The 27,569-nt window shown below is 34.9% G+C and overlaps 1 protein-coding gene across 10 annotated transcripts in view; it reads right to left on the bottom strand.

Moving 5' to 3' along the window:
• LRRC4C (leucine rich repeat containing 4C) overlaps window positions 1–27,569 on the bottom strand; it is a 498,265-nt gene that overhangs the window by 96,349 nt on the left and 374,347 nt on the right. For 8 of the 10 annotated variants that reach the window (XM_048306071.1, XM_048306074.1, XM_048306073.1 and 5 more), the window contains 2 exons: window positions 7,474–7,559; window positions 6,177–6,314 (listed from right to left, as the gene is read on the bottom strand). The gene's annotated coding sequence lies outside the window, so the exon portion shown is untranslated. The remainder of the gene's footprint in view (window positions 1–6,176; window positions 6,315–7,473; window positions 7,560–27,569) is intronic. The other 2 variants (XM_048306070.1, XM_048306072.1) reach the window with 1 other exon arrangement.

The following is a 27,569-nucleotide window of genomic DNA, read 5'->3' as shown; positions in this document are numbered from 1 at the left end:
TGAGCTTATTTTGTTCCTGTCTTATTCACTGATGCTGCTGGTATATTTGGGGTCTACAAACATCTTATAAGAGCCTTTTTCTTTTTACTACACAAAATCCAAAAAACTACAAGGTTGTTCCTATTCCCAGAAGGATAAAAACATCACAGTCTAATAAGTTTTCTCCACTGTCTTTTTAAAAAGTTCCTGAACAATTTCCTGCTGCTATTAAAGAACCAGTGAGTGAAAGTGAAGGCTTCTACAACTGAATTAAACACATCTGTAAGCATCAGGTACAGAAGATACACAACTTTTGGGCATCCAGTCAGAATCTAAGACACAAACATCTGCTACAGCTACAGAACCTCTGTTGATACAAAGTCATACTTATGATCAAAATGTGCACATTTTCAAATGACATCAAAATACCCATTTCTAACAGATACAAATAGATTACACATCTCTCTATATACAAAGATAGTATATTTGCTGGCATAGATGTGACTGAACAAAAAAATGTATCAAAACTGCAATACTCTCTACGTTTGATATGATGTCTCAAAGTTTGTTATCTTTAATACATCAATTAGGCTTTATCACCTAATAAACATAGAAGATAGTATGATTAGCTTCTTAGAACATAACTTTGAAGCAATCTAGTTTGCAATATTTATAAGATGACGTTCCACGCTGCATGAAAAAGTAAATATCCTTACAATAAACAAAATAAAAAAATATAATTGCATTATCTGTTTTACAAGCATATATGTCACATATGCCATTTAAAACCTATTTAAACCTATTTAAAACAAATATTTTGGTACCATCACAATTACTCAAATTAATCCAATGTTAAAAGGCTATCATTAGTTCTGGAGAGAATAGTTATGTTTTTCCTGTAGCACATTATATCTTGTTGCCTTCGAACACTATTGGTTTATATTGCCTTTAATCTTGCCCAATCCTGAGTATGGGAGGATAACAAAACTCAAATGTATGTACTGGCAAATCTTCACATAATAAACGTGAACAACAGATTGTTATAAAACACCTTTTCCTTTCTGACGGACAAGGCAAGTTATAGAACTGTAGTTCTATGCATCACTAACACTGGAAGAGAGCACTGGAAAAGACCAAATATTCACAGTGCTCAGTCACTTGGTAGAAGAGAAACATGGCTAAAGCCTAAGAGAAGAGGATTCTGACCCCAAATGAAGGAGAAGTATTATAATTGAATAAACATAACCAAATTTTGAGAAGAAAACAGTGAAACCAGACCACTTTACAGACAAAGTGAAAAGCAATGGCAACATTTTCCTAAGTTAGTTGACAGCCCCACCTTCCTTTTAAATAAACATGAAGAAATCATAAAGGAAACTGTGGAACATAATATTCTTTCTATTTTATTTATCTTTGCTGACAGGAATCTGTTTGAATATGGAGAGAGTACTTGAATTCTCTTACAGCTAAGTACTTCCAAAAGGAAATAAAAATTGCTGACAAACATACTTTTGACTGCACAGATCTAGGATCAAGCTCACTAATCAATTTATGACTTCAATGGAAATCCTAAAAATCTCAGATTATATAAAATGTATCATACATAATCTCACAGGAAGACTGTGAATTTTCTATTGCAATTGGAGCCCACGATACATAATTTCCTGTTTATGTGATTTCACTGATTATTGTTCAATTCTTTAAATACAACAAGCACTAAAATCACATTCATGACTGTCAGAATTAACAGCTGATGGATACTGCCTCATTTATTAATTTTCATGGGGAGGGGGGTCAGTTCTAGTGAGAAATTTTGTTTTGCAGGTAATTTCTACTGCATCATAGCAGCTTGGAAGAAATAAGAGAAAATATATCCTCCTTCCAGGAAAATCTGAGTAAAACCACAGCACATGATTTTGGCACATGGATGTGAACATGACTGTTCAATAAACTCATCTCTTCATAATATTATAACACCAATTGTTTCTGGTAAAGATGGAGCTGAATGGTGGGCTTTGTTGTTTGTATTTGAAGGGAACCATGTTCTCAAAACTTCTGTATGTTTATTGCATGTTCCTTGTGCAGCTGGGTTAATAGGACAAATTTAGAATTGTTGTACATTTGTGCAAATTTTCATCTTCCATGCTAACCATCCATCAGTGAAAAAAGCTTGCTGTTTAGAGAGGCTTTCTAGAATTTCTCCTTATGGAACTGAGTTGTAGATACAAAAATGCTGCTAGCAAGGATTTTCTTGCTATTTTCTAAGTCTTTGAGAGACTTTTCTCTCTCACAGAAGAGGTGGCAGAGTTACGTAAACAACCAAGCTGCCTGCAACCTTGAAAAGTCTTGTTTATGGTACAGTAGAAAAATATTTTGACAATGGATGTTTTAGGATTTTAGCCAATCACCCCCAAAGGGTGGCTGACCTTTGGTCCAATTAGACTATGAAGAAAAAGTCTATAAAAGAGTTTGTAAAATAATTAAATAAATCAATCTTGCTGCACAATTCCTGCCTGCTGGATCTTCTCTCCTCCTCCTCCCTACAGCTCTGGGACATGGTAATATACCCTAGGGCCCAGGCCTGCGGTAATACTGAGTCACATATTGTCAAAGTAAGGCAGAAGAAAAACAAATTCCCCAAGCTGATCATACAACATGCCCTTGCTGCAAAGAGACCTAATGGTATCCTGGGCTGCACCAGGCAAAGCATTGCCAACAGGTTGAGAGAGGTGATCCCTCTGCTCAGCCCCAGAGAGATTATACCTGCAGTCCTGTGTCCAGTTTTGGGCTGCTGAGTACAGGAGAGAGGTGGACAGACTGGAGAGAATCCAACAAAGCAGCATGAACAGATCAGAGCATCTTTCCAATGGGGAAAGGCTGAAAGAACTGAGGCTGCTTAGCCTGGAGGAGGCTTGGAGGAAACTTATTAATGTCTACATGTACATGGAGGGAGGGTGCAAAGAAGAAGGAGTTGGTGGTGCCCAGCTGCAGAACCAGAGGCAGTGGGCACACACTGAAACACCACAGGTTCCCTCTGAATATCATGAAATGATTTTTTATTATGACAGTAAGAGCACTGGCACAGGTTTCCCAGGGATGTTGTGGAGTCTTCCCCCCTTGGAGACATTCAGAAGCCATCCAGACATGGTCCTATGCAATTTGCTCTAAGTGAACCTGCTTGAGCAGTGGGGTTGAACTAGGGGACCTTAGAAGGTCCCTTCCACCCTCAGGTGTTCTATGATTCTGCAATTCAACAGTCCGTAGAAGTATTTACATAAAAGGAAAATAGGAAACCTCATACTTAACTGGTAAAAATATTTTTTCTAAAGTGCTCTTAGTTTCTCTTATTCACTGTGGGCTTAGGAGAATTATGTGCTTAGCATTCAACGCAGCAATAGCAGACAGTCTTTCTTTTCTAAAATGAGTGATGTTTTGAGGAAAAGAAAAATGAGGAAAAAAAACTACTAACAGAAAAGGCTAAACTTTTCCTAATTTTTCTTTTGGAATTGTTTTGCAATATATATATATATATATATATATATATATGTATGCCCTAGTCAGAATTGCAACACAATATTTTTACTTTTATATATATTTTAATATATAAAAATAGCTAATGTTAGAACTTCTATGAAATTATGCCCCTACCAAGAGCTTACTCTTTAGGGTTGATAATAACTTTTAAGTTTGTTGCAGCATGACTTTAGGGTACCTAGCATTTAATAGAGTTAGGGTAGTAATCCTTTTACACATGTTTACAAAAGTAATCACATAATAAAATAACAGCAAAAGTTTCCTTTGTACTCAGAATTTTGGTTCCACTGAGGCCAATGACAAAATTTCTGCTGGTTTAAATAATACCACAATTTTGCAGAGCATCTTTTTCCATGTGACTTCAAACTTTGACTTCGATTCCAAAGTCTGTCTTAGACTTCGACCTCTTGAAAACCATCGTTAATCTTTACTCTAAGTTTTTTTTTTTTTTTTGCTGTAGTTATTTCCAAAATATGGAAGGACAAATATTTTGAGTCCCAAAGCTCCTCACTACATGCACGCACCCAAATGTGTTTGTTCAAAAACAGTTAACTTATGTTCATTTTGTTAGAAATAGATTGTGGACATGTTCCCTGAAATCAGAGTACATTGCATCTCTAATAGTAGCCACGTGGCCCTTCAGTACAATTTTTTCACATTCCATTCCAAGTTTTTCTTAAACTAATTTCTCCAGATAAGGAAGAAGTGCATGAGCAACGCCCTATCCTATGACAAAATTTATTATTATTATTATTATTATTAAAGAATAAGGAGAAGCAGCAGCAGCAGAAGTATGGCTTTGTATTTTTCTCTTCCAATTTCCAGTTTTTGGAAATGGGCATATTTTTCAACTCCTTAAAAAATGTGAGTGCCTTTGACTGAAATGAACTACTGTATTCAACATTAAAAAATCTGAATCACAAAATGGCTTAGAACAAAATTTCAAGTGTTTTCACTCTACAACCTGACAATAGTATGCAAATCCTGTCATTTTCCTATGCCACTAATTTCAGGCTTAGAATTCAGACCTAGATGAATTCTCTCCTTTCCAGGACTGAGCGCCATTAACATTAAGCTGTTGTGAATTCACTCCATAGGGAGGAATAACTCCTTTGATTTCAATGGAGCATCTCCAGATTAATGCAGGTGTAAATGAGAATAGAGCACAGCCCTTCATTTTATATTCATGCCCCATTTAATATGTGTTTGGTTTTGTAAATCACAGAATTACAAATTCATTGGGGTTGGAAAATGTTAGTAGAGTGAAAAAGAAGGACTGTTTCTCTTAAACTGAATTTTTAAGAATGTAAAAATTAAGAATACAGACAACTAGACTTGGGCAGGAATGATGCATGAATTTGAAAATAATATCTTTATTGTGTGACAGCCTTTTTTCCCTCAATGAATATTAAATAGCAAAAATATGATACTTTGACACAGAGATGAATCTATCAGACATCCTAATTTCTTCTCCTGTTGAGTTATTGTGACTGGAAAATACAATTTCCACACATTGAGAATTAAATCTTAACCACATATGCTTCAAAACATTAATGAGAGACAACCTAACAGCCATATTTTCCTACCTCATCCTCATGTTTAACATACATTTAAAGTGAAATTCTGATACAAGGAAAAGATTTAAAATTTAACTTCTGATCCAAAGAAAAAGTAACATTCAAGACTTCTAAATTTTCATCACAAAAAACATAATGGTTTGCTTTAACCATGCAAAGAAAGTTACAGCTTTCAATAAATTGGGAAGGAAAAGAAATGTTGCATAGAGAGGACAAATTGTCAAAAAGGAAAAAAGAAGAAAATTTCATGGGATAAATAACATTTGTCAAGAGGATAACTTTAATTGTCAAGATCTCTTTTCAGGTACATATAAAATAATTTACTTCAACTAAATATCTTCAGCATCTTCTATTTCTATGTCCAACATTGTGGAATCACCTTACATAACAAACAAACTTTCAATTCATCCTCATTTGTCAATATGAAAAGAAACCCTGTTTGTTCAAAGTGATTTTTTTCTACTCACTTCTTTTTAATTTTTTTTCCCTTGAATTGATGCCATGAAGATTTTTTGCCTTTTCTTTTATACCCCTGTTATACCTTTTTACAACTTCTGTATTCTTAGTGCTTTCCCCTACATTCTTGGACTTGTTTGTCAAGCTAAGAGACTCAACATTTTAGAAGCTTCGTACCTAGAGATCAGTGTGCCCCAGACCCCAAGGTCCTCTCCAGAACACATTCTGTAAACCAAGATAGAACCATCCAGGGGAAGGCTCCTTGGGGAGGGGGGCTCACTTGAGCCTCTCATTGGGGAATCTTTGATAGATATGCTAATTAGTAAAACCTATAATGTTGTGCCAGATCTTTTGGGGCATATATTCAGCGGGGTGCATCCCGATGCATATGACCTGGATGTGTGCACCTAAGGATCCTTAAAATAAATACCAAGGTAAAATCCCTTTTCCCCTTCTAACCGTGTATGACTCTTGATTTCAAGACCAGGAAAAGGCATCAGAATCACTAATGGCTCATCCTTGGCCACCAGAAAAAAACATAAACTTTTTTTTTTCAGATTTATCTAAATTCAAATGGATTTAATTATATACTATAATGCATATAATGTATATAAGGACCTGATTTCTTACCTTTGGTGCTTGTAGGACTGCAGCTAGTGATATGGGCATCAAAAGTGTTATAGCCAGGACTCACTGGAATTGTATTTCCAGAGTCTTTGCATGATCTCAAGATGGACTATTTGATTCTCTGCACGCCTGCCACTCCACCTGTAAAATGGAAATAATACTTACAGTATGTGTTAAACAGGAAGGAGTCACTGTTATTGGGACCAGGGAGAGTAAAGCTTCCCAGTATTGTCAGTGCCTGGTGTGACACTGTTATCACCACATGATGTGCACTACACCAGGCAAGGCAATTGGAACATATAAGGTAGCAAATAGGGTAAAACCCCACCCCTCTAAATAATTGTAATTCTTTTCTGTACCCTAACAGTCAATGCCTGATATCAAATAATTTAAGATTCTTGAGCGTGTTGTAATATAAATGTACTTTGACAGATGTTGACTTAAACTACATGGATGAAAATTCAGGGAACAGTTTAGGACCTAGAAATGAACGAAGGCAAGAAGCACTGTATTTATACTCACAAATGTTCTGAACTATGGTACAGCATACTTAAAAAATTACTCCTCAACCTTGATTTCTCTGCATTTTCTCAACAAGTGCTCAGCTCTCCCTTCTATCTCCACAGACATTCAAACTCTACATCATTTCAAGAGCAGATGAAATACCTAATCATCTTTCAGTATCATCTTAAAGAGATGGATGAAAAACTACAAGACAATGATGAGCCTCTTGAAACTCTTTTGGAATTTACCGGGTTACTGCCACTCCAGAACAGACCAATAGTCTGTCTAGCCACTGTAGTATCATTTCTAAAAAGAATACAAGATTACTCCATAACAGGTCATTCCATAACTTCCATTTCAAAAAGCAGTGTAAGTGGGAGTACAGCCAAGACCAATTTTCACTGGATTTGCACTTAAGGCCTGGAAATGTTACAAGTGGAAAAGGTAACTCTATAGATTTGGAGTCAATGAGAGGAAATGGGTTTAATATGAATAAACATTTTTGTCCCCATCAGGGCAGGATCTTTTGAAAATTCTAAAAAAGAACTGTGGTTGAGAACTTTTCTCGTTCTTTACTGAGCCCATGTTAGAAATCCTGATAAAAAGTTAAGAAATGCTGTCAGTCACAAGTGGTGAAAATGATGGCAAGAATAATGATTATTTAAGAGTTTTTTGGGTTTTTTGTTTTGTGTTTTCTTTTTTTTTTTTATTCAAAGATACTTTAGGCTAAGTTTTCCTACAAACTCTCTGAATTTCATTCCCAGGTGGAATGGTACAGTATTAAATCAAAACTCACCTTACTGAATCAGATCTTATCTTCAAGGTCTAGGGAAGAGTTTCTTGTTAAAGAGACTATTTCTGGTGATGAACAGGATAAAACACCTGTAAGGGATGAAGCATTGTTTTAAGAAGCTACACATCATGATTATAATATTGTTTGAGTGCAGGAAAAAAAGCAGACACAGAAGAGGTGATGCACAAAAGTCTGGATTTTATCCACAGTTGTACTGGATGTTTTTTGGTTTTTCAGACCTTCTCTTTCCTTGCACTTTTCTCCTAGCTTATATTGAGACTGCATATCCGTTAAATTGTATTTGCTTTACTCTCCTTTGTGCATGTAGGTGGAAATATAAAATATAAAAAATCTATAATTTAAGACATAAGGAGCACTATTGGCTTCAAAAATCACAGTATTGATAGTCTTTGAACAGTAAGGGCTAATAATAAGAAATTTAGAATAAGAGGCTGCTGACAAATTTTCCAAAAGTTCTTCAAAACTTAATGGAAAATATATTTTGTAAAAATCAGGAGATCAAGGGATATGACCTTTCACTTAAATTGTTTCAAGTGGGCCTTATTTTCAAAAGTAGCACAGCAATATTTGCTAAATCCAGCTCCATTTATAATGTGCTCTCCAAAGATGAGCCAACTACAATGAGTCATCACTTTTGGAAAACACATTTAATAACTCCATATATGAAGACACAGATCTGGAAGCAGGAATTAACCATCTGTAATCCTAAAGCACACACAGTACATTTTACTAGAATTTCTTTTCTGGAAGAGAAATTTAGAAGAAAATATTAGGTTCAAAGAACATGTTTAATGTAATCTCTCAAAAAATTATGGTTGTAAAGCTGTTTCAATTTAATATTAAAAAGTTTCTGCAGAAATATGATTATTAAAGACAAATTACTTTGGGTTTTTTTTATTTAATGCTCCTGCCCTCAGTTTTCTTAGGAAAATAAATACAAACAAAATAGAAATCTATCAATTGATATTTATTGATATTAAAAGAAACAATAAATAAATGGTTCCAAAATGATCTTTTTTACAGAATTATTTTCCCTTAGTATTTCTCCAAGAATTCATATAGATGTTGAAAATTGCAGAATTGTATGAAAATTGCTGTTTCTTTTCCTGCAGGAGTACTGCAGACAGAGGAATCAAAAAGATTGGTTTGTTTCTGCCTTTTATAGAGACAGATAATCTATGTGCATGCATGTTTATCATGACAAATGGTAATGTTTAAATGCAATTGGCATGGGGGTTTTATGGTCATAAATATTTAAACAAATAGACATTTATATAAAAAACATTTCAAAAATCTAGCAAATATTTGACAAAATTTAGATATATATTCTAAAATAAACTAGCTTTTAGATATTGGAAAATATATACTTTTATAGAGATAGAGGCAGATTGGTCCTTGAACTTGATAATTTAGGATTTTCTGCTTGTTTGTAGGCAGAGCAGCATTGGCATTATTCACATTAAATTAATGTGTTTAAGATCAGATATTCTTATTGTTGACACAAGAATTTGTGCTTGCTGAATTTCTTCAATTTAAACTTTTCTTAACAATCTCAGAACATCACAAAACCTGACTTTATTCTACAAACAAAACCTCTAAGAGGGATTTTAAAAGGTGCTTAAACATGTGGATTTGGAAAATTCTGAGATTTACCGATTTTATCTAAGTACATTAATCAGCTAACTCCCATATGTTTTCATGTTTAAAAGCCTTCCAGAAAAGCACACCATTTTTTTTACTTGCTAATATAACAGAAATTAAGAGGTGATAAATGTTTAAGGTCCATGTGTAACCTTGCAGGGGTAAGGAGTATGTCTTACAGGTAGTCAGCACCATCCATGTCAGTTTAATCATACTGATATTGATGACTATCCCATTTTTTGAAAGACTTAATTTCTATTCCTTATTTCTTTTTAACAGAAGAAAACGAGCAGCTTGTCACTATGGTATTAGGTGGGAGGCAGTGCATAGCAGGATATGAGTCAGTCATTAAGCCTGCTGGTCAGTCAAAAAAAACCCAAAAAAACTCAAAACAAACTACAACTTGTCGTAATGACTGGGGCTATTCTATGCAGAGGGAATATGCATTAGACAGTTTATTCACAGATATGAATTTATTTCCAGAATATGCTAATACTAAGACAGGGAAAACATTTGAGATGCCTCTTTCATACCTTGCTGCAGAAACCTTCAAACATCTGCATCATATACAGTCCTACTTTAACAAACTGATTGATGTTTTCTCTGGGGTAGTTCTGTATTATACCCATGCCCATCTTTGGGATTTGATTCTCTGAGGTATTTAAGTGGGATACTTACAGGGCAACCATGCTGATGAAGACCTAGCATGCTAAGCTTTAGAACGACAAGACTTTCTGCTTTAGTTAAATGAGAGCAAGTATATAAATATATCTCAGCCCTTTGTCACAAAACTGTGTGGGAGAGGCACATTAGGCAAGGTGCTAGAAGTGAGGGAAGCTCTAACTACTTGCAGCTATGACACATTATTATTCATTGCATGGTGTGTCACTCAGACTGTCATAATGCACAGCAGAGAGCATGCACATTATCAGTGCTGAACAGCACCGAGAGGGACTGCAGGTCATCTGGGGAAAACACCTCTGTAACAATCCAGGCATAAGTTTCCTGCTCTTTGTGAAATGGATCTGGCAGCACAAGCAAGAGGATCATCAACTGGTTACTAATGACCAACAAAATCCATCCATTACAAATGAAGACATATCTAAAAGGGCTTCCTGAGGTGGAGTCAGAATTCTGTATGTAAAATAGTCACTAAATATTATCCAACAAGATATATCAGTCTTGGAGAAAGTGATCTGAACAAAGAACAGGTCAAATGCTCAAAGAGTTGCATGGGGTATGAGTGTCAGCACAGTACTTTGCACTGAGGAAAAAAGGCCAGTCAAGAGAAGGTAGAATCTGCAGGGTCAGAGTAGGCACAAATAGAAAAACCTAAAATCACCCAGGAAGACTGAAAATAAATAAGTCAGCAAAATAAGGTAATCAGATACAAGCATCAGGTTCAAACATACACAAAACAATGTCTAATTTTTGTGAATGAGACAAAAAAGGCAGTCTGAATTCCTTGAATATGAAATCATCAAGTTATAGATATTTAAAAAATCAAACCTAGTTTTTATATATTTGAAAATTAGCTTATATGAACAAAAATTTATGGGTTTTCTCCCAAAAAATTTGCTTCCTTGAGTATTTGCAGACAATGAAATCACAATGGGAAAATTTATTTTCCACCCCCATCTTTAAAATGATTGCATGATTGCAATATTGAGATAACATCTACAATTTTTCTGCTTCCCTCTGTTTTCTTTCCCCATATACAGCAGCACTCTCTGTTTAAAGTCAAGAGAAACCAAAATCGCTAAAGTCAGGCTTTAGCAGAAATTCAGAGAAATAATTCTCCAACAGACTTACCATGTCAGAAAGCATTACACTAGCACCATTGCAACCAGCCCTGAGTGAGACCTTCAGGCAGCTGCTATCAGCACTTCCAAGCCTATCTATACCTCACTCACGGTAATATATTTCTTTTGGAGTACATTGGATAATATGATAAAAATCTCACGATAATCTTCCTTGTTAGACCATGAGTTTGAGCAGTCATGACTGAGGTGCAGAGCATTTCCTAGGAAACTACTAAGAGGAGCTAATTATCATACTCTATCAAGAATATAATAGTAACATTATAAAATTTATCTATGTATCTGTAAAACCCTGTAAACTTATTACCTTTCAATTAACAAAACACCCACACATTAAGTTGTGCTTATGCAGGTCTTTCCATCATGGTGTGTCTACAATCAGTGTATAAGAAACATCTTACAGACCCACAAAATGTACCAGGCTCATAACTTCTGGTAGGTGATCCACAGTAGTGCCACACAGAATTTTCACATCAAGAGCAAGAATTGGGATTTGTGTTCAATTTCTTTTAAAATTGTAGTAGGCAGAAGGCAATAATGTCACTGTTATGTCATCATCATGTTCTATCATTATTCAAAAGACACTGACATCAAAGGACCTGAACAAAACTTTCTAACTCTATTGGGAATTTAATGGTCTAAGCAGTACAAAGCGCATTCCTCATTGTGTGATCATTTCTTAACTCACTGAACGATTTGAGAACAGTAAGCAAGCAATTTAGAACAGCGTGGCTGAGGGCAAAGGTGATATGGGAAGGTCAGGATGAACATAAAAGTGAAAGCTAGAAAGGATTTATATATTCATATCTTGATTAAAAAGTCAATTTCTTTCAATACGTGCTGCACCATGTATGATTAATTTTTCATAAGATTCAGAATTGTTATCTGTCGACTTCCAGCAAAATTTGTTATAAAAAATCCCTCATCTTTACACATTTTTTACGGAACAATCAAGCAAGTTAAAGACAAATAAAGGAGAGAGGAAATATACTATTGCAGTATGTGATGCACATTCTAGAACATTGTTTTGGGTTTTGACAGTGTTTTGCTTGTTTCTTTTTCCTTTTCATTAATATTTACAAGGGACAAATTAAATTACAGACTCATAACTTTGGAAGGGAAGGAGTCATCCAGTCCAGTCTTCTGCTCAAAACAGATCTGATCAGAGCAAGTATCTCAAGGCACATCCAGCAGAGACATACAACACCTACAAGAGCCCACAATCTCTCTGGCAAAACTTACCTGCTTTTTAACCACCCCAGAGTTTTGGGTTTTTTCCCCTTTTATTGACATGAAAGCTGGGAGCTACAGTGAGAGAGGAATGCCTCAGGAATGCTGCCTTTGCTGTCCTGGGCACTGAATTCACCATTGCAATGCTGGTAATCAAAGTCTATTGAATAGGAAGCTACTACATGATGTCAGAGGAATAAACAGCACCAGCTATGCTAATCTATGCACTAGAAATGCTTCACGAGGAACAAAATGTTATACTTTTAAATGTAGAATGAAAATACTGAAAAGGCAACTTCAAATCAGAAGAGTGGGATTGAGGAATTAAACATGAAGAGAGAACATCTTCATATCCAGTACCGCAACAAGTTTATTAGCTAAAGAAGTGATGGTCTTTACACAAAATTGTAAATTGGGCATTGTGGGATATCTGATTTTATTCTGAGTTTTATTGATATCCTGCTGTTCCTTGTGATTCTCTGGTGTCCTGGACACATTCACTACTGAAAATTAGGTTAGAAGGAATTATCCAACATAGAAATGTTCATCTCAAATCCCAGTCTTTCAAATACACAAAGTATAACTGGTACAGTATAACTATTACCCAAATGTGTCAGAAACAGTATTTTCCATTTCAAATTACAGTGGATCATTCCAGATGAAACTGGTCTACTTTAGTCCTCATAGACTTATACTGTTATTACATATGGCATATGTTTCTGAATTATTAGAAGTCAGGTTAAAAAGGCATTCCATGAAAGACAAAATGCAGCAAGTTTTAAAATCTTGATAAAAAGTATGTGAGGTTTTTCTAATAAACTGATATGTAAGCTGAAAGTAAAATATTTAATCCAAGTAAAATTATATCAAATACAAGACTCAGTCGTAGGTAATTTTAGGATATGAATATACTATGAAAGAGATTTACTGAGATTATAAAAAGATTCTGCTTTTGAATGGTACTTGAAAAAACTGAGAAAGCTTTAGATAGTCTGTGGTCAAACATGGTGCATGTCAATTGAAATAGGAGGCCAAATGTGTACCAAGGATTTATTCTCAGGTTTTTCTAACTATTACCAGCCAGCTCCTACTGGACCTGCTGAAGCAAGTATACACTATGACTTTGTCAGAATTACCTTCATAAGAAAAGTGGAATTGCAGGTCCAGAAGCTGGACTTCAGTGATCCCTGTGGGCCCCTTCCAACTCAGGATATTCTATGATTTCATATTATTTGTTCACCTATATAAAATGACTGTCAGCTATACTTGTACACATATGTATGTGTGATGCATACACTTTGCTCCATACAAGCAGAGAAAAAATAATTTTCTGTGCAAATATAGCTCTAAATATTAACCTGGAGAAAATAACTTGGAGATACCGATAAAAATTAACAGGTATGGTATGAGGAAAGAGAAAACTAAAATATCAGAAGACATGAAAAATCAACTAGGGATCTGCATATAAATTGAGGTATGACAACTGTCATTCTTATGCCAAAGTTCAGACAAGCAATGGAGATATCTTACTCTGACAGTCTCTCTCTGCTGCCTGCCAGTGCTATCAAAGCGTCAAGGCCTCTGAAAAAAACCCAGCAGGTTAAAAAGTTAAAGTGAAAGGAGACCAAATTGTTTCCTTTCTTATTACCCCATTACCTGTTTGCAAGAACAACTGTGTGTTGTGAAGGAGATTTATGTAACACTGCTTCATCAAGGAACTTACTCTGTACCTGTTTCAATAAAGGTGAGACTGATGCAGCAAAATACACTTCTGGCTACAGAAACCCTTTTATTTCATGTATATAAGACATGACCACTGACTTGTGAAAGACTAGCTAGGAGATTGCAGCGGATTTTTTTCATTTATGTCTACTGGGTTGCACATGAATGACACTAAATAGCTTATTTAAAGAGTTACAATGTGTCAACAATAAATCTTAAAGTATCTGTAAATAATACTAATTCATGTGAAGTCTTAAAGAAAAAAAGAGTGATTTCTAATTATGTTCCCCCCCCTTCCCCCCCCCCCAAATGATAATATTTAAAGGCAGTACCTCCTCCAGGACACAGCTGGTGAGAGAAAATAAGCAAGACTAACTTATGCACTTATTATTATTATTATAAATAATTCTTGACACCTGCATGAGTTAGAGCAAAAATTCAGCTTAATTCCCAGCAACAGAAGAAAACTGCAGGAACAGGGGCAAAAAGCTTTCTAGCTTTAAGAATATGCAACCACAACCTTCTTCAAACTGCACAGTAACCTTGATTGTAATTATAGCTCCAAAATGTTCAAATCACCTAACAGAAATAACTTATATGGTCCCCATTCCAGGTAAATTCAGCAATACAGGAGTCAACCGTTGATTTTCTCCTTGCCCTCAATAACCACTCAAATGACACTCAAGTCTTTTGGTATGTAATGTTGCTTTACAGGAAAAAGTGGTTGCACACAGACTTCTCCAAACTTTTTGTATTTGTATGACCTTAAATTACAAAGCCCATGTTTTATGCCTGCATTTTCCAGCCTTATTTTAAATCCTGGTACATGCAAATCAATTCATCCTTGAATAATTTTCAAGTTACTAGAAAAGAACAAGGCAAAATGAAGAAATTCTAATGTCACTTGAATTTTCCACAAATAGACACCTTGCCACTAGAATTGGAGAAAAACCTCTGATTTGCACACATCTACTTGTTGGACTTGCCATGTTTTAGTGATGTGTATGAAGCAAGTACCAGGGGAAAAAATAAATTCATTTTCCTTAGCAAAACTCTCAGAATATTTATCTCAGAGTGTTTTTGTCATATTCTTGCACTTGATTCTCATCGACCAGCTCCCACATAACCATAAATGGTTTGTTTTCCTCTTGAAAGACATCAACATTGCTTTAAGCCACCAGTTTAATTAATTATTTTTATTATAGTTTCTGTTAGAGAAAAACAACTCATTCCTGAAATCTATGGGAAAATCACTGCTGTTTTATATTCTGAAAGTCTGAAGAGAGGCTGTAAATAGCAGAAATATATTATGAATATTTTCAAGTGAGAGAGGTGGTACAAACCAGTCTGTTCAGCATTTCAAAACTAAGAACAGGTTTGTACTTTGAATGTCAATACAAAAGAAACACTAAAATTTAGAAATAAAGTAATTTTATGAGGTTTGAGTGTAAAAATAAACTTTACCTTGAATCTTGAGACCATCTATCCCATTTTATATTTAGAAAATTAGTACCTTTAAGCAGGTAATTTTTTCACTACTCTACCTCTCTCACAAGGTAGACTATCATACTTTTTGATAAGCACTCTACATTTTTAGGAGAAATTTAGTAACATATATTCTACTACCTTATGGTCCAATATTTCAATGTCTATATTAGAATGTGATTTCCAATAACAACATAGAAAAATCTGCTACAGTATAAACCCATATCCTACATAAACCATATCCTATATTAACAAATATATCCTGCCCACACTCATCAAGGACTGCCCTTGTTTCCAACAACTTTTCATGTGCTGAGAACTTTTATTGTTCTCCTACTTCCATACCTCATTCTTCTCTTCTTTTCAATGCTACTTGTTTCAGTTCTTTCTGAAATGCCAGTTTTCTAAGCCTTCTTTTTCCTCATTGCCAAGATATGTAAGAGCTCATTTTTGAAGTTAAATTTCAAATTTCATTAAAACTCTCAGAAATCCAAAGCAAAATACAGCACTGCATACAAGATAAAAAAATGTGCCTTTTGTTCTGAAATTACTTTTTTAAAATTGGTTTTAGTAGAAAGAAAACGAGGGAAAATTTTATTTTGACACCAGTATACTTTCTGATTTTGTATTTAAAAGGAATAGCTGGAAGAACATAACACATGCCTGCATTCATAATTTTTGTCTTTCAAAATGAAGACATTTTACACAAACTCAAAAGTTAAAATGCAAAGTCTTTCAATAAAATCCTCATTTTTAACAGATACACAATCTGCCCTTACGAAATAACTTATTCATAAAAAATTGTTTTGCCAAGATTCCCATGTACATATTTAAAAACTACTTATGAAAATGTCAATCAGTTTATATTCTGCATTGCTTTGTGAGATTCAGTGTTAAGTGGTTCCCAAATCATTCTAGTAACACAGCTATTATTTTGTTATTCAGATGGTTCTGTCTGTACTTAACATTATGATTTTTCATCCAGCTTTTCTTTGTTTGTCTTCATTTTTCCCATTTGAAGCTTCTATATTAAACACAGTACTGTGTCTTACAAGGATGAAAGACCCTATACCACCACTGTAATCACACTTGCTTAAATTCACATCTGAGCAATGCATTCCAGATACCCATATTTCTAGATATTTGTAATTTAGATCAGAAATTTAAGACAGAGATAAATAAACAATAAATATTACAGAAAAAAGTGAAGATGGAAAAATGTCACTGTATGTGACTCAGTGTGAGGATTTTCAACTGTTCATTCTACATTTGAAATGAGACAACGTTGATGCATATGAGGTACAAACAATCCTTGCATGCAACAATATCCCTGTCATTCCCACAAAAATGCCTGTGTGGGTTTTATTAGGAGAGAAAAACTACCTTCTGAAAATATCTTTAAGTATATTGCTGGGTTTAATAAGAGCATTAGTGCTGAGTATCATCCTACAGTGCTTTTTCAGCACTTGCAATACATGCCTTTTTTAATCTTAAATAGAATGAAGACCACATACTCTCTATAACTGAATTTTAATGACTAAAATGTCTGTGGAGAGAAAGTAAAAACTAAAAATACTGTTACTCAACTCATCACATCATCATTGATCATAAAACAACTCAAAAGCCGGAGTTTATCATTTAGGCCATTTTATCTGAATAGGCATGGATAGAAAAATTCTGTCCCATTCAATTGGCATCACACTTTAATATTATCAGTTAAGGAAGACACATCTCTGCTTATCTAGGACTGAACTCTAAACTGTTTTCCATTTTTTAGATTTAAGAATGAATTAATGAAAACAAGTATACCCTTGTAAACTTAATTATTCTAGGCTGTTCTGGGAAGTTACAAAAAGATTCTGACATGGGCACATGCTGAATGCTGAGACATAAGAAAGAAGTAAGGACTACTTCCTGAAAAAGTACAGAGGAAAAGAATTCTGAATATTTTATGTTCTCTGCAATTCTCAAACCCACTAGTTTTTAGACAGTAACTTTTGGTACCTATTATCCTAACCAATAAATTCACTGCAAAACAACTGAATTCATCTCAATGACTTTTTGAATAATATTTGTAACCAGTAGTTAAGACTTTGTAGATGGCAGCTCATAAATCAAAGGTCAGTCAGGGTACTGAGAGCTGTGGTGTCCAAAAATACCCCACAACTTTGCATCCAAGGCTTGTGCTTGGATACCCTTCAGTGTCCTACTAAATCCCAGATTTCTTGAACTGCTTGAATGAATCATTTAGCTTTGTAAGGGTTCAGTCCCTACTCCTGTTGATGGACTTTTAACTGTAAATAAATTCTTTAAAGATTTCTGTTTCTTCAGTTAATGCAGTAATGTTAATATGACAGAAGTTTTTTTAACTAAGAAGGAAAGTTTTTCTTCTGCTGTTAGAAACCTTATTCTAAGTTTTACATTTTCTTGCATTTTATATACAATTAAACTATTTCACTGCAAAGTTTTAATGCTGTGTGAGTCATACCTAATTGCAAATGTACACTCACTTTTGGAAGATCCAGTCCAAATGCAATAAGACACTTACTTACAATCAGAGCAGCTCTGTTTCATATTGAAAAAGATTTATATGGAAAATATTCACATTAGCTGCATTTCTGCACCAAAAAATACCCCATAAAACACCAATAAACCTATCCACCCCTCTCCAAAAAAACACAAAACCAAAAAACTCCAAACAAAAAAGCCCAACCAACCAAAAAAAAAAACAAACCAAAAAGCCCCGCAATCCTTAGGAGGATAATTAATAATATCAGTGAAAAGTACTTAGATTCTGAAGCTCTAAAATAATTTGTATGAGAATTTGCTAATTCTCTAGTTTTAGCATGATCTGCTTTCTCTCTAATTTGAACACCAGAGTAATGAAGACAACTCTCTGCCAAGTGCTGAAAACAACTGTGTGCTGGACACAGTTTGTATTTCAATAACGACACGATACTCCTACTATCAAAGATCCTCAGTTATAGGGATAAATATACAATATACAGCAGTGTAGAAACCCACCAGAAGGCCTAGCAACCATGTACAAACCATTTATATTTCACTTGAGAATTTAAATAGTCTATAGCTCTTGTGTGAAACTTTGTACAGTGACTACTTCATCTGCTAAGATAAAGCAGACTTCCTATTGATAAGTTAGCAGCAAGCTGTATGTGGAATAATTCCTATATCCAAGTGTACATTGACTAATTATAGTCTAATACTTATGACCACACCTAGAACACCTCATCAGGCAAGGGATGTTTATGTTTTTCACAATCACCTTTCTGAAGCTCCACATCAGCCAGGCCTTCATCACCTGACTCTCAGGACAGTTTTCTGACCTTGCACGTGCATTGCTGTGTATCAGAAGCACTGTGTTTCAGCTTCGCTGGAGTGTGACAAGCATGGCCATGAATAAACACCAACTAACTCTCACTATGGAACTGTAATCTCCACACAGCCTGCAACATTTCAACAAGTAAGTCAGAAAGCCAAATTTACTATCTTAACATGTAATAATTTCACTCTTCAGCCCCTTGAAAACCACCTCTAAGTAGACAAAATAAGCAGTGATAAGCTTGGGGCGCAGAAAAATCAAATTGTTAATAAAATTTTATTACTTTAACTTAATCTATTAACTGGGCAACTTGAGGCATTTTTATTTTCTTCTTTAATTAGGAAATATTATGTTCTATACAATGAAGAGATTAATATTTAAAGCAGTACTGCTTATGAAAATAATAGGAGAACTGAAACAGCATTGTTTTAAGAAGAGTTTGAGTCAATTTATCTACAAAATTGCTGAAGTATTCCAGAGGCTTTAAATACTGAATTGAAGAATCCAGTTGCCTTCATGAACATCTACCTGAAGTATCTTATGTCCACTAAAGTTTTCTTTAGTGAATTATGTTGACATGCTTTCTATGTTACTAATTAGCTGATGGATAGCAGGAAAAACAGCAAATAGCAGAGGAAGAGATTCAAGAAATTTCTACATTTACAAAGGCAAAAAAAAAAAAAGGCATCAAGCTCTGGCAATAGCTGTTATGAAATGTAGCATCAAGACAAAAATTAAAAGTGAAAGGTATTTTTTCTATTCAGTACTCAAAGAAAAAATGAGTCAGCATTAAAACCCAATTCTTGTTGCTGCATCTGCATGCATAAGAGTGAATATTACTCACTCATCATTAAAGTACAGATAAACAGACCATCATGAAGTGATTTTGTTAAACTTTGTGAAATGTATCTCAGTAAACATTAATAATAACTACTAGGAATATTTACTGGGGATCATTGGGTCACAGAGGGCATGATAAACATAGGGACACGTTCTTGGCACAACTGAGAAATGAGTTTTGGCCTGGTTGAGGTCTCCCATATGTGTCTTGTAAGCCCAGCTAATGAGGCAGGACAATCATTAAACTTGGGCGAATTAATATGACATGAATAGGAGAATCCACAGATGCAGTGACAGAGATGAAAGTAGGTCACATTCTCACAATTTAAATAGAAACAGTCTAGACAGCATTAGCATGAGCCTTGTAAGAGCTGTGCTGAAACCCTCGGCACAAATCTGTAACATCTATTATGACTGACAATAAATATAAGAATAGAACAACTAAGAAAAAATCATAGATATACATAAAATGAGAAAAAAAGAAAAACTGCTTTGGCTTTAGCTGGCATTCAAGGGATTAAAAATGTTTACAGCATACCCAATAAATAAGATAAAAAACAACCAATATAACAATTATTTTGAAATAACGTTCTTCAAATACTGGTGATTGCAACAAAAAATATACATCTCCCTGTTATTTTACATGAATATTGAAAAGGCTTGTTTTCTCTAAAGCTCTTGGCAGAACACAACTTAAAAAAAGTAAAAAAGCCTCAAATAGTCCACCAAAAGCTATTGTACAAAGGAGTAAAGCAGCAATGACATAATGAAGACAAACAACTGAATGCCTACTGTGAAAAACTGAGATAGGAAAAAATGTTCTCAATTTAAATAAATGGAAAAAAAAAAATTTACACAAAAATAACAACAGATTATCATACAACACTTATATAATATGTGGTCTGACCAGTTCCCAGGTGAGGCTTCTATTCAAAATTTTTCGGAACCACAGAAACTTTTTCTGGGTTGTGCAGATCCCTCTACCATGAAATAGAATGATACAACAACCAAATAATTTTCAAAGTCGTGGATATTTTGTAATGTGTTGTAATCAGAGGATATTTCTGCAGTAACAAGCAGGTTATCTTTTTAGTGCTTGCTTATCTGTGTCCCAGCAGTAGAAGTACTTACTAATAAAAAGGTTCTTTTCAAACTGTAGTACCTTCTACAAGAAAAGGTGTTAAGCTTCATTCTGTGGTCATGTTGCCATTTTGAGTAGTTATATTCCACCAAAAACCTGTACTAGGCTACCCCAACTTTTGTTCTTTCTCCCTCCAACATTTTTTATAAAACAAATAAGATAGAGTGTAATGGTTACTATTTACATTTATTAGAATTTGTCCTTGATTTTTACATCTTCAAGAAACATAAGTCTGGGTACCTTATGTATAGTAGGTGAGTACAGAAATACCATAGGACTCAAATTTTTAGCATATAAGCAAAAGAATATATTTGGATCATGCAGCATTGTGTAATTTAATCCATAGCCACACATATTTCAAATACATTTTAAGAAAACTCACATTATATATATATACACTTGCATGTGTGTGCATATATATATAAGAAAAAGTATTCATTTACCCACCAATTAAGTTCTATAGTTGCTTTAAGCATAGAATAGATGAATTTTCCTTTCATTCCCAAACAAATAGTTATGCTGTTTTCAAAGAGGTAGAAGTCCCTTTGTAACACAATTAAGAAAACAAAAATTGTTCTAAAATGGCAAAGGGAAATATTTCAGTCTAGAAACAAGGGAAATGTTTCTGCTTTAATGTTTGTTTCTGGGGTTTTTTTTTGGTTTTTTGTTTTTATTTTCTGAGAACTACCATTAGAAAGGTAACAGTAACACTAAATATTGTCTGGGGTTTTTTCCAATGTTCATATTGTTTCTTATTAGAAATATGTTCAGTGTATTTAGCCAAGTACATGTATATATACCAGCTTTTAACTATCCTTTCAAGACATATTCATAGTTTTGTTTTCCACAACTACAAGTGTTGAAGCAGCAAGACTCAAATGTGAAAAAAAATGATGCTATAAATCTTGTGTCTTGAAGATCTCAAGATGAAACACAGAAATAAGTAATGTCTTCAAACACTTCTTGGGCTCAGGAGAGCCCAAATTACTTGGAGAGTTCTGAGAAGTAGACTGACTTTATTATACACATCAATATCAAATGTTACGCAAGTTGAAAGGCATCTGCCTTGGACATATCTTTATATGATTCTTAGTCATGGATTTAAACCAAGATTCTCCCTGGGAGATTAAACAGCTTAACAGCCAGATGCTGCAGAGCAGTATTTGGCATATGTAGAGCTGATAAAGTTACCAACTCTGAAGTGAACAGAAGAGACTGCAAATGTTCCCAATCCTTACAATCAAAACAGCAGAATGTATAGGTAAAAACTTTTAGCTGAGTAGTGTGTGGCTTAAAGCAGAAGTAAATACCAACTGGTACATGGACATTTACACTAAATGGGTTATCTTGATATCCAGCTACTCCACTTCCAATTATTCCAAGTTATACCAGAGTAGACAGAAAAGTAAACTTCTGCATTTAGGAAGAGTTGTTACTTCTTGTTCTGAAAGTCCTGAGAGCTCTCTAGATGGGCCACTAATAAAGCTTTCCAATTTTACTGAAAAGTATTCTAAGTATATAGGAAGTTGATTCATCTAGTCTCATAGACTGCCTTGATTCAAGCAGCACCATAAGGATGGCCCAAATTGTTACTGGTGTCAATAATGTTTTTAAAAATTATAATATTGAATGTAAAATATTCTATTTTTATGAATTCTAATTAATATTCTATTCTGGTGAATAATAATGCCTCAGAGAGAAGGATCCTCCCAGATTTCCAGGGTCAGTGGCTGCACGACATGAACAGAGAAATTATTTCTCAGACACTGCTACATTAACTTTGCAGATAACATAACATTATTTTGGTTTTCATTGTAAAGTAACTTTCTGGATGCATCTTTGCTATGGATAAGTGACATGAGTAATGTCCCGATTTCCTTCATCAAAATACCTCATTTTGTACTCAACAGTGCAGCCTGTAAAAATGCATCCTTCTTCATTTTCAGGAGCAGAAAATTTCAGCAAAACAAGGCCAGCTATATTTCAAAAGTCTGCATTTGAAAAACCTCACCTGTGGTAGCTGGTAAATACTGCTGATTATTCTCAGTTCAGCAGTGCAGAATTTAATTAAAAACAAATCCAGAAAAATTATTCCTGGAACACTCCCACTACCTTTAACAAAATTTCAGGGAGCTGTAAGCTGCCTGCAGACAAAGACCTATATGTTATTCTATTATTTTCTTACAAGTCACCTGCAGCAAATAGGACAGCACTCACTTCTCCCCTCAGAATCACAATATCACTAGTACTTTTTTCCCAAGCAAGTTACAGTAGGGACTAGCAGGCCAACAATTATGATTTCATAGATGACGATATATTATATGCACTGCTGTAGTGACAACACTATAGAAAATCCTCTACTATTAAGCCAGTGGGAGGAAACACTCCATCTATCCTAGCTAGGAGACAGCATTCTTTATTGTCTATATGAAATAGATTAGCATGTTTATCTTACCTCTCAAGGAAAAGATGCCAATGTCATAGCCTACATCAAGTTTAGAGCACTGGCCAGCATTTTTGCAGCAAGACACAGACTGTGACGCCCATAGAGAAAAAGGTTATGGTTCAACTCCTAGAAGCAATCCCTCTGGAGACCTCTTACAGGGTTTACTGAATGTCAGAAGGTTTTGCTGTTCCTGTCTGCTAGACTTGTGCTGCAGATAGACAGCAGGATTTCAGCATACAGTTTGCCTCTTTCCATCAGCTTCTAAATTCTATTAAAAGTGCCTATGGCACTCCTCTGCTAGGAAACATTTAGCACTGTCACAGACACTCATTCCGAGAAGTCATTTCAAGGCATCAGAGTGCTTTTTAAAACCTCTGCTGTGTGTGCATGAGCACTAGAGTCTACAAGTACCTGCACACAGACACTACCCGAAAAAAGTTACTAATGACCTCCATACACTAACCTAGAAGTGAAAACAGAAATGAAACCATACCCTCAGCTATTTTGGTTACAGTTCTGTTATTCTGAGAGAGCACTTCTGGCCGTGTTCACATTTTACACAAGACACTTTTTCTCCTAAGTTTGTTTTTTTCCCTATATATGCACTTGGGTCTTTACAAGAGAAGGGAACAGTCATACATTCTACTCTGGCAGTAAGGTCTCCCATGAACATACAACTAAAACCTACCTGATAGCTATTTCAATTCCAAAGACTCATCTTGTCACTTCATCTACTGACATATAAGCAAACCCATGTTCATACCAAACCAAACAAAATCCATGGATTTTGTGATACAGTAAAGACCTTCAACCACTGGTGCATAACAGTGCCATTCTGCTTGCCCCATATCCCCATTGTTTCCCCAGAAGAAACAGGTCATCTAGAGATTCTCCAAACAAGTGAATTACAAGTTTTCTGAGTCAGGGCAAGGCAGTGAGACTAAAGGTATGAAATTTATGTGAAGCTCAAATCTTTACACTGGGAATATATACATATATATGTGTGCATATATATAAAACACACAAATAATAAGATTCCAATGAGATGAAAATTATCTTTTGTTGAATATTGTTGTCATTACACCATATCATTTTTATATGAAAATAGTGGCTTCAATTTCTTTCCTAAATTGAATACAAACAATACCTTTCCAGTAGGTCCACTAAGTAGTTATTTGTCAGAGCTCCATGTTGAGATGATAGAAGTAAAATTGCAATTCTGATGTGTAGGTGGAAGCTTTACAAGATTTATCCATATTCTACCTTTATTTCCACTCAGAAAAGTTCATAGGGACTAAAGAGTCTTCATATTTTTCCCACTGAAATTATTATTTTAATTGGCAACAGAAGCTACAATTTAGACTTTAATTAAAGGCAAAGAAATAACAAAAATCTACCATAAACATTTCATCCCTCAAAACTTAATCAAGTAAAGCCAGAGTGGGACTGAGCAGTAGATGTGCAAAATATAAACATTCATTTAGTTAACTCACTGGAAGGTGTTTTCCTGGTTTCATTCATAACCACCAGTCAGGTTGGAAGTTAAATTACTACCTGCTGGTGACAGTTTAGTAATTTACATCAAAAGAGGTGAAGATCTCAACGTCATGGTTTCCAAATTGTTTTGAGAGGTGTCTACTATTTAGACAATTCAGGAAAGAAGCCAGTGACAGGGATTCCTTCTGACTCAGTTACATCAGTAGAGAAGAAAGTTTTCTTTAGTTTGTAGTTTTCCACTCCAGTAGGTTTTAAAATAGCTCCTATGATTCACATAAAGAAACGTAGAGAAGAACAATAATGCAAGATGCAGAAATGGTTGAAACCACTGAGATTGTTGAAAGGGAAAACAGTAGTACATAACCCTCTTTTTCTTTTCCTTTTTTCTTTCAAGAAGAATGTTTTTTATGATTGGAGTGGAATTGAATAAGGTTATAATAGAAAACTCTGACCAACAGCCATATTTAATTACCATACTGAAAATCTTGCAGAATTACCCTGACAATCACACAAACATCCTCCAACTATTTTTCTGTAATGGTTATCTGCACAATTCATATTTAAATGTATGATTGAGAGGATTAAGAAGATAAATGCAGTTTCAGACTATGAGAGCATTCTAGTCAATAGATTAATTTTACTTAGAAGACAAATTTGTTCCCAGGTGAAAAATGTTTATATCTTGCAGTAGTCTTAAGTCAATTACATTATGTCTCTTAGAAAAAAAACCCCACACTGGTAAAAAAGGAAGTTTATTAGGTAGAGACAAGTTTTAAAAGATAACCTTTTTGCACTGTTTCTAATTAGTCTATCCTTCTTACACGATCTAAAAAGCAGGATGTTCAAGTAAATGAAAGCTACTGTATTTACAAGTTCAAGAGGAATCCCAGCACTCCTCCATCCTTTCATGTGTAATCACTGCTTGTGGAAGCAACTATTGAAGGCTGTGGCTATGCTGAAGGCACCTGGCTGCGTTCCTAAATGCACTCAGATGAAATGAGGCAGAGATGAGAATTACTGAAAGTGAAACCTCTACTATGTTCTTCCTGAGTGTTATTTTGCTTTCTCTCATAAATCAAAGCTAAAAAGCTTCTCTGATTTTTTGGTGGTTGCCAATAGAAACTATTAGCCACTCATACCAGGTGGGAGGCCAATATGTAATAGGGTGTAAGCAAGAATACTATTTTCCTAGAAACAACCTGACATCTAGAAGAGAAAAAATAATTTCTTCCTGCTCCAAACACTCTTTCTAACTTCATGAAAGAATGGGGGCAAACTTTTAGACCCAGGACCTGAGATATGCAATATTCCTGTCCCACTACAATTATGCAGGAGGCTCACATTAGTAGTTTGTAGTGACAGCACAGACGCTCACATGCCGGGGGAATGTGGGCCTAAAGAAAAGAGGAATCAGTTAACTCATTTAAATCAATCCCTTTGTGCTCTCCACTCAGCTCCTGAACGCTGCCAGCCGCAGAGCTGAGAGACAGTCTGCTGTTCAGGCTTCCACAACTGCCTGACCTTTCCTCTAAGCATATTAGCCTACAGCAGATCCAGCCTCAGCAGCCCTTTGGGGCCATGGACTTTGCAGAGTTTTATCCGACAATCAGTGTTCTGAGCCCCAGGTAAATCCTTCAGTGCTGCTCTTCTTATCACAAAGTAATTACCTGGCCTTTCATATGGCCGGTTTGAATTCATGGGTTGAACTCACTGAAAAGGTTACAGAGTCAAAAAAATAAAATTAGAACTTCTTTTCAGTCAGTTTTCCTGACTTCATACCAGATGGAGTCAGCAACTTGAGAAGTCTGACAGGCAACTTGACTGAGTCTATCAGATGGTCAACTGATATCTTTCATGTTTGCCAAAACATTTAGGGATAAAAAACAGAAGCATATTCTATTGACATTCAAAGACATAGACTAGAGACAGATTTCTGAAATGACACAGTAAACCACTCTGGAGTGGGAGGATTTTTTGCATAAGAATTACAGACTTTCTCTCTAAAAGCAGAGTGACTGTTGTCTAGGAACATTGAAGAGTTTCATGTGGAGTTTTAGTCAGGGCAAGTACTTTGTGAAACAAAAGAAGACATTTCTCTGATGAGCTGATTTATTTGCTTTCCAAAAGACAGTATTTAATTAATTAGCTAGAGAAGCATGGACTAAGTCCTGGAATATCTGTATGCTATGCTTTGTCTTGTTCCAAGCATACTTTTGTTCATACCAAGCTGGACTAACACTGAAATCTGTGACATTTGCAGATCACAACTGGATTAATTAAAAATAGGTTCATGTTCCTGGACTACCTGAATTTATTCATTTGAGATGCTGTCATACCCAATACAGATCCAATAGGATCCTCAGCAGCTTTTCATTGAGGGCCATCCTGCCCTCACCTTTCCTCTTACTAGACAAGAAACTTAGAAAGATATACTAAGCTAAATACTGCCAATAATCTTTTTGTTAAATATATCGCAACTCGCTAACATTTCCAGATAATACAGTACGAAGCTATGTAGTAAAGATGATAAATATTACTTTGGATGCATTGATATTTATCCCATTTCACATTAAATGGATTTAAATTTAAAGATCAATGGCAACCGTCCCTGCCCATCTCAATGGGCATATATCATATATCTCAAATTCTAAGATGTAAAAGAAGATCAAAACTTAATCTTTTGTTCTTGGGAAAAAAAACCCTTCATATTAATTGTGAAGGACGTTTTCTGAAAATGTTATTTTAGTTAAAGTTATAGTAATTCCTATTAGTGGATGAAGATAACGTGCAAATAATTGAAGAAATACTGTGCATTTCATCTCCACCCATGTAGTTTGTGTATCCAGAATTAGTCAGGAATATTACCTATAAAGTGTTTTAATTTCCATTTTTCATAACGGGCTCTATGTTATCTTA

This window comes from Corvus hawaiiensis, chromosome 6 (assembly GCF_020740725.1).
Source record: "Corvus hawaiiensis isolate bCorHaw1 chromosome 6, bCorHaw1.pri.cur, whole genome shotgun sequence".
Lineage (NCBI taxonomy): Eukaryota > Metazoa > Chordata > Aves > Passeriformes > Corvidae > Corvus > Corvus hawaiiensis.
This window is presented reverse-complemented; position numbering and strand designations above follow the sequence as displayed.